This window comes from Triticum aestivum, chromosome 1B, assembly GCF_018294505.1.
Source record: "Triticum aestivum cultivar Chinese Spring chromosome 1B, IWGSC CS RefSeq v2.1, whole genome shotgun sequence".
Classification (NCBI taxonomy): domain Eukaryota; kingdom Viridiplantae; phylum Streptophyta; class Magnoliopsida; order Poales; family Poaceae; genus Triticum; species Triticum aestivum.
Window position 1 is genome coordinate 23,679,778 of NC_057795.1, and position 9,068 is coordinate 23,688,845.

Below are 9,068 nucleotides of genomic sequence, written 5' to 3' on the forward strand. Positions count from 1 at the left end.
ATCTCGGAATGGCAACCAATGTTGCCTAAGGAATTTTTACTTTCTTTGGACAAAAAAATTATTTTCCATTTTTCAAGTGCCCCAAATTAGTTTTTTTCTGAAGGACCTACCATATATATGTTTCAAAATTGGACCAAATCATTTTTCTAAGATATTAGGCCATATTTAATGCACAATTTACCAAACGGTTGGGTGTCAAAATATTTGATCCACCTCTCATGAAAAAGACAAAATTTCACCGATTTATTTGGAAGCCGGTCAAATTTGAACTGCAGTTGCCTTATAGTTTGCTCCTTATTTTTTTTTTCAAAATTCATTTCTAGGTACATAAGTATCTATTTAATGAGAGATACATTGAATCGTTTTCAAGTTTCAACCACTAGCTAGGAACGGTCATACCCGCCGTTTCGACCGCATTTTAAAACGAGTATAAAAAATTCAAAAAATTGGAAAAATTTCGCATTGTGTCATTATATGTGACCAAGTTATCAGGAAAAATAATAAACTTGTAATACGGTAATTATTTATAAAAAGTGTTCTCAGAAACAAGCTATAATGTGTGAAGATGTATGGCTTTCAAGCCAAATGATCAATCTTATGGCCACATTCATGGCATAGTTTGTTCAAATGATAACATATTGTGCAAATTGGTGCATCTTCGAATGGCAAATTAACAATGTTGCCTAAGGAAGTTTTCATTTTCTTTGGATGAAAAATTTATTTTCCATTTTTCAAGTGCCCAAAATGAGTTTTTTTATGAAAGACCTACCATATATTTGTTTCAAAATTGAACCAAATCATTTTTCTAAAATATTAGGCCATATTTAATGCACAATTAACCAAACGGTTGGATGTTAAAATATTTGATCCACCTCTCGTGAAAAAGACAAATTTTTGCCGATTTTGTTGGAAGCGGGTCAATTTTGAACTGCAGTTGCCTTATAGTTTACTCCTTATTTTTTTCAAAATTCATTTCTAGGTACATAAGTATCTATTTAATCAGAGATACATCAATTTTTTTACAAGTTTTAGCCACTAGCTAGGAACGGTCATACCCGTCGTTTTGACCGCATTTTGAAACGAGCATAAAAAATTCAAAACAAAATCAAAAATTGAAAAACCTTCGCATTGTGTCATTATATGTGACCAAGTTACAATTGATCAAATGGTTGGGTGTAAAAACTTTTTGATCCACCTCTCGTGAAAAAGAAAAAATTCCGCAGATTCATCTTCCATTTTTCGAGTTCTCAAAATGAGTTTTTTTGTGAAGGACCTAACAAATATTTGTTGTAAAAATAAACTTCTCCATTTTCAAGAATATTAGACCACATTTTATGAACAATTTTGTGTACACTAGAAACATTTTTTATACATATTAAATGGTTTTTAATTACGTCATTAACATTTTAAAAAATATTTTGATATCTAATATTTTGAACACATGTCTACATATTTTAAGACACATTGTACATATTGTTTATATATGTTTAACTTTTTTTTTGAATACATGATTGGCATCTTTTCATATATTCCCAACAAAAAAAATATTTTCATACATACCTTTTTATGTCTATATTTTTTTTTACACATTGTACATTTTTGTATACATATAAAACATTGTTTATATAGGTTAGAAAATTTTAAATATATGATTAACATTTTTAGAAAATCTTGTTTTGTTATCTAATTTTCCATATATATATATTGTAAAATTTCCATATATACGTATTGATGACTATTTTCATACACATGATTTTTTATACATTACTAATATTATTTATGATTATCTTTTTAAATGCATGAAACTTTTCAAATACACACATTTAGTATTTTAAACACATGATTACATTTTTCGAAATACGTATTAACATTAACATTTTTTTGAATTACACGTTTAGTTTTCCAATTGCTAAACCATATAGCAAGATTCACAAAGGAGTTCATTATTTTCCTATTCTTATAATTTTATATTGTTTAATTGGTTTCAAGATTTTTTATGAGGAAAAACCTTTTTATAGTTATACAATGAAAAACTTGTTTTTCAGACAATAATGAAAACTTTTTTTTTCCAGATAACTGACCATCCTTACCAAATGGTAATAATGAAAAACTTGTTATTTTTTCATTTTTGTTGGGTCGAATATATGTTTTGTTTGAGTAATATGGGCATCCCACATTTCTTCCTGGATGGGCCGAGGCCTACATGGCACACGGATTTTTTTCTTAAAAAAAGGAGGTGACCTCGTTCCATCGAGGCCAAAGCCCACCTTGAGCGACACCTTAACTATCAATGCATCCACGTTCACAACCTCATGACCATTTATATTGGTCGTAATCAGGTAGAAATAAGGTTGTCGACCATTTTTGTCTGCTTTATGACAATTTGGTGTAAGGCAATTTCAGGGTTTGAGCCCTTCCAAGCGAAATTGCCGTGAATTTACAACCAATTCAGTTGGGGTCACTGAGAGAAGGTCACAAGTTGACATATTTCTTATAGTGCTAGTCCTAGTTAAGAGGAAGAAAATGCTTTAATTTTTTTTAAGAATTGATTTTAACCCCTCCAGTTCTCTCGCCTTGAATCATAAACCCCTTTCTTCGTTGGCCTCCCTCTGAACCCCCCGTTTTCTGTCTAGCTCTTGCTGATTGCCCCCCTGGCGTGGTTATCTGCTCAATTTAGCTCATAAATGAAAGAAATCTAGTCTTATTATATTCCGATTTGACTAATATGCCCTCATGTAGTTTCCTCAACATGCGAGAAACAGAGGAGGGCTGGCTCGTTCGTTTCAATTCCCGCTTCTCTCCCTCTCTGCTTGTCCGACCTAGCCGCCACAGCCACTGCGTCCTGCACCTCCGACATCCACTGCCCCCCCTGGTCGTCCCCCTTCCGTTCTCCATTGATTTTGCTTGGTTCCTCTTGTAAGGTGACATTCCCATGGGGGATTTGACTGGGGAGGGGTTAGATCGGCAAAGGGATGTGATGGATCTGAAAAGGATGAAGAGTTTAAGGGTACTTTTGTCTGTTCTTATTTCTAATTGATGGTTATATACTAACAAATTTGTTAAAGATGCCGAAGGGGGAAATCAGCCAAAGCTAGATAGAACGGGGGGCTTCAGAGGGAGGCAAGCAAAGAAAGGGGTTTATGATCCAAGGCAAGCGAATTGGGGGGGGGGGGGGTTAAAATCAATTCTCCCCTCCGGCGGTGCTCTGCGCGGCCGATGGATGCGACCATCGCGGCTGCCTCGGGGGCCCTTTCCACGTGCTTTTCATATTCCCCTATGAGGACCACGACGAGTATGGCACGTCGGCGTGCTTGTACTCGTCGGAGACCGGTGCCTAGGGCGAGCCGACCTCGACGCGCGACAGGTTAATGGGATGCATACAATATTCATGCGTTGTGGTTGGCAGCTCTCTGCTCTACTTCGTCTTGTAGGACTACCAGGAGAGTTGGTCGATCCTGGAGTTTGATCTGTCAAGGCACTCCCTGACTGTGTTCAGTGCACCAGACAACCACTGCAATTGCCTGTATAATCTCGTGCTCACAGAGGACGATGGGCTGGGTGTAATCCAACACTTGCATCCGCATCTCAAATTGTGGACAAGAGAGGTGAGTGGTGGCACTGAGGCACGATGGGTGCTGAGCCGGGTCATGGACCTGCCCAATTTGCTCCCAACTAGTGCTCGCTTGGATGAAAGTAATAGAGTGCTAGTGGTGGGCTTTGCCGAGGGAGCAAATGCCATTTTCGTTTGTACATCGTCACAAGCTGCTAGAATGATAGTTTTTGAAAAGCGCAGCTAGAGTTTTATTTTCAAAAGCACAGCTAGAGCACATACTTTCAAACAAAAAAGTGTAGTTTTTTGTCACGAGCTGCAAGAGTGATAGTTTTTGGCAACACTAGTCACAAGAGTGATAGTTTTTGGCTATATACCGGATGAGAAGCCACCACTGCTTGATTGATTCTTATGCGGCAGCGCTCAATCTCTCCGTTCCTTCAGTTCTGGAATAACGGGGCAGCTCCGACTATCAGTTTTACTGAACTCAAACAGCTTCAACTTCCTTGCAATGGCGCTGAAATGTTCAGAGGATGACCTTCAACCTCTTTCCAAGGCCTCCTAAAAAAATGTACCGCTAGCTCCTTGTAGTCCTCCTTGAAAAAGACTTGGGGTACTATTACTTCTGTATCAAAAAACAAGACGTTTTGCTAGGCTATTTTAGTCTAAAACATATCTTATATTTTGATACGGAGGTAGTATCTCTCTAGCTACAAATTTACTTTGCCATTGCATTTGAGCAATCACAGAACTAGCAAAAGACGAACAAGTGATATGTGTCTTAATAATTTACTTCGATACATATTACTACAAGTAATTAACCAGCTGGAAATGTCATGTTCACACATTATTTTACAATAACGAATTGGTAGGTTCATGAGGATATAAGGTAAATAAGTTGGATAGGAACAGGAAATATAATTTCTCCACCGGAACATGCTCCAGTGGGGAGATAGAAATGCAGGATACCCACACAAACATTACTCAAGGCTGAAATTCTACTCCGCCTTGATACGTAGCAAACAACCGCGCTGCTGCTATAGTTGATACAGGATACTAGCAAGCTCCTGGAGAATCAAAGTGCCCTTAATTTGTTTTCCTCACACTCCAACAGCCATGCACCGATGCACGACATATTACGGGTTCTCAATGAAGGTGGCGCCGCCGTGCATCATGTCCTCAATTCTGTTTTAATCATCAGAAGTACCATCCAGGCTAGACAAATAAAAAAGGTTAATGAGCTGAAAGTTCTAAATCTATTTTATTTTTCAGGAGTGACATAGGGAGATTAACATCCAGCTATCTAAGAATAAATTCTGAAGAACAAATGATGTGCATACAGTAGTTAAATTGCCCGTCATTGTACATACCGGTGATCGAATGACTGTCATATTTCCTTGAGCTGGTGGCACGACTCTATCGTCACTTTCTTTATTTTATGAACAGCTGTCATATTTCCTCTTCCAAATGCTATAGCGTGCTATAGCGAAGCTATAGCGCGCTATTTAAAATGTTTGTTCATTTGTTTGGACCAAAGTCTCTTAGCGCAAGACCTTTTGTAAACGCTATAGCGTGCTATAGCGTAGCTATAGCGGGCTATTTAAAACAGTGGTCTGAACAGTTGTAAATGCTAAGTTCCTCCAATACTGGAGAACATGCCAACTGGCTATTGGCGAGGTTGATGGATTCTATGCCCTGACAAGAAGTCAAGGTGAGCTTCTTAAGAGAGGATGGTAATATCATTTCCCTCTGCATATTGAACTTATTAGAACATCCAATTGTCAACTTCTGCAACCCGTCGAGCCTATCAACAGACAGCGACATCAACTCTTCACAATAGGAAACCTCAATGGTCATCACGGCAGGTAGACAATCAGGCTTCAAGAATTCATGCAAGCTCAATAATTTCGGACAAGAATCAATACGTATTTTAGCAAGGGATGAGAATCCTTTAATACCGCCATTGGTGGTGCTACTGCTACTGCTTGCTTCAGAGACTATCGATGTAAGGTTAATGCAAAAATAAATATCGAGTTCCTTCAGGGATGGAAGATTGCTTCTCCACACATGCAGGGGAATAGCTGTCAACAAGTCGCAGAAATGTATTTTCAAATTAATGAGGAAGGTGAGGTCTAAGAAGCAGCTCACGAAATGATCCGCGGAATAGCCCGGTTTCTCAAGGTATAGCTTCCTAAGAGAAGTAGGTAAGACCACCGAGCCTTGCCAACTGATTTGACCACATTCTTTTATGACTAACTCTTCAAGACGATTAATGTTGTCTGACAGTGATGTATTGCCAAGTGACCCATCTAACTGGTGAAAGAATGGTATGCTCTTCAAGTTGACACAATCCATAAATTCAAGAGAGCGTAACCTTGGCAGGAGGTTGGGCTGGATCCAGCTAGGGAAAGATTTACCTCCGTAGTCCTTTACCTGCAAATGTTGGAGATTCCAGTGAGGTAACATTTCCATCTGGGTTTCCATTATCTTCACCGCCTCAGGACTTTGCAGCGGAAGGCACCATTTTAGGCAGAGTTTGCCAGAGTGGTCCTTGCTGTAACTAATACTCTTTGAATTGATCTTCTCTAAGCTGAGGACATCACTGAAGCCTGGAGGAAACTTCTCAATCACACAACTGCCAGAGTCTATAACTTTCAGATGATGCAGACGACATACTGATAATGGAAATGTGCTGAAAGTAACACTTCCAAGTAAAGAAAGGTAACGCAGATGCTTTGAGTTGCCCATGCTCTCAGGTAGCTGTCGTACTCCGGAAAGTTTAAAACTCAATACATGGATTTTTGGTAGCTCCATGAACCAACAGTTTATCACATGCTCAAAATCTTTTGCTTTGCTATATGATTCATCGCATACCAGGGCTCAAATATTTCTTGTCACATAGGCTCTTTAATTCAGAACACTGAACATTTCCGTTTGTGAATATTGACAGATGACGGACATTTGAAGGAACTTTATCTAGGTCACTAGCATGCTTGATAAAGAAGCACTCACCCTTTGAGACTAGCTGTGCTGTATCATGCATCAGATCATGAATTACATAGTACTTAACACTCTGTGGTGATGCTTTCTGAAAGAATGAACGATTTGCAAGGGCATCAAAGGACACTGATGCTTCTTGGGGCCCCTCGACATATCCGTGTGCAATCCAAATATCAGCCAGAAAATCCTTCCCAAATTTGTGATCCTTGGGAAACATTGCACAGATTGAGAAGCATTTCCTCAGTTTCTGCGGTAGGTACATATAGCTCAGTCGAAGGGCTGGCAGAATGTCAGTATCTTTTTGTTTTAATTGCCATAGTTCACTTTCCTTTATATTTTCCCAGTGTGTTGTACTTAGCTCCATTCCCAGCAAGCGGCCAATAGTCTTGGCAGCTAATGGGGAACCCTTCAATTTTGGAACAATGTCTTTAGCAACGCACTCCAACTCCAATGACACCTGGTCGTTGCAAGAACTCGTGGATCCAAATGCACAGGATTTGAAGAAATCCCAGAATACCTTTGGTTCTAAGCCATTTAACTCATAATTATTCATTGGGCCAACTAGCTCAGCAACCTCACGAAATCTAGTGGTGACCAAAATCCTACTCCCTTCAGCGCCACTTTTCAAACATTCACACAAGCTCTTCCACCCTGCCGCGTCATGCTTCAAGATATCATCCCACATGTCATCAAGGACAAGCAAAAACTTATTGGACTTGGCACGACCTTCTAGTTTACCCATAAGAACATTCAGATTATCAGATGATGCATCTCCTCCGAAGCCCTCTAAAATCGCTTTCGTTAACCTTTTTGTGTCAAAGTCATCTGAAACACATGTCCAAATTATGGGGCCAAAGTGATTCTTTCGCATTTGTATTCTTGCAGATTTGTTGGGCCATTGTTGTCTTTCCGACACCTCCCATGCCAACAATGGATAACACAGGCAACTCTGTCATTCTTGCTTTGCTTTCAGTTCTTCCTCTCTTCAGTCCACGAACTCCTAGTTTTCCCAACAACTCCTTCATTTCTTTTTCACGACCAACCATTTTTTCCACGTAGTTGTTTCTGGCCTAACTGATTTATCAAACTTCCGCGGTGCTTGGTGCAAGCTCATATCCATGGCCTGCTTATGAACATGATCTAATTTTTCTTGAATTATCTTGACTCGTCTTATGTAATCACTGGATCTGTCAAAGAATTCCAGAAAGGTGTCATTATAATGATCTGGCTCCAAATCCTTGCTGCATTGAACCTTCAACTTGAGTACATCATAATCAAACTCATCAAGCACGTCCTCCGCATCGAACACTGCACCTTTAATATCCGGGAGGAAAGCAGCCGCTTGTTCCTTATGGCTTAGAAACTCGACCCGATCAATGAGGTCAAGCATCTTGGGCATTGTTGTCTTCAGCTTCCAAAGATCAACCTCCAGCCGATCAAATTGCTTTTTATCATGTGGCTGTGCAGCTGTCTTGTCTATGGCTGGCGATTTTGAGGTGCTCTGTCGATAACGAATGGCGGTTATAACTGATGCCGTCCAGCTGAAGAATTCTTTATATGCATTGAAGTTGGAAAGCACCTCAGCACCATCATTGAATAATCCCCAAGCCATGGCTTTAACCGAGGACTGTTAAAATCATATAAACGAATTTAGCTTAGTTCAAAGAGTACGGTATTGAAAACAGGCAATCATCTTGAATGGTGGGAGAGATGTGGCCTGAAGTGTAGTTACCTTGTTTATTGGATGATTTGATGCCATATTGGTGGAGAGATGCTTCTGGTTCAAAGTGTTTGGTCAGTAAGTGACTAGATATCCTCTGGGCAAACAAAGGCAATGACGATACATGCACTGCTGATCTCACATTGCCTTCTGCTGTAGTTCTACAATTATGTTGTTGTTAAGGACAAGCTTATAATGTCTGAAGTAGTAAGCACACATGTAGACTACTCCCTCCGTCTCGGTGTAAAAGTCATTCGGGTAGTTCTAGGTCATCAATTTGAGGAATTAAATATATGTTATATGTCATGAAAAGTATATAACTAAATTTCTACAAAGATGTAGTTTCTAAATATTTTTTTGTCATATATAATACATATTTAGATAGTTAAATTGTCGACCTAAAACTATGCGAATGACTTATACACCGAGACGGAGGTAGTATATAGTTGAATTTTGTTTCGGTGTTCATTATAGAAAGGTGTAAGAACAAAAAAAAGAAGCTACTCCAACATATGCAACTATATTGTATACTTATTGAAGGGAAGTATTCGTCTTTGCCACTAATCCCATTTCCTCATTTCCCCTTCTCACTTTGTTAGGCCCACACGATAGAGAGACAGTAATGACCAAAAATAGGATATGCAGTTATGCACGCAGAACTCAGTGGCAAAAAAGCCTGTTAGTAGTAGTACACCTTAAAAAAAATGCAGAGAAGCACCTATTTTCTTCACGATTACGTTCCGTGTTATTTTAAAAGAGTACCATGCCTACGTAGTGCGGATTATTAGAGGTCACGAC

At 39.1% G+C, this 9,068-nt stretch overlaps 1 pseudogene; it reads right to left on the reverse strand.

The window, feature by feature from the left end:
* Nucleotides 1–4,076: 4,076 nt before the first annotated feature.
* LOC123076156 (putative disease resistance protein RGA1) lies at nt 4,077–8,309 on the reverse strand (annotated as a pseudogene).
* Between the last annotated feature and the right edge of the window lie 759 nt (nt 8,310–9,068).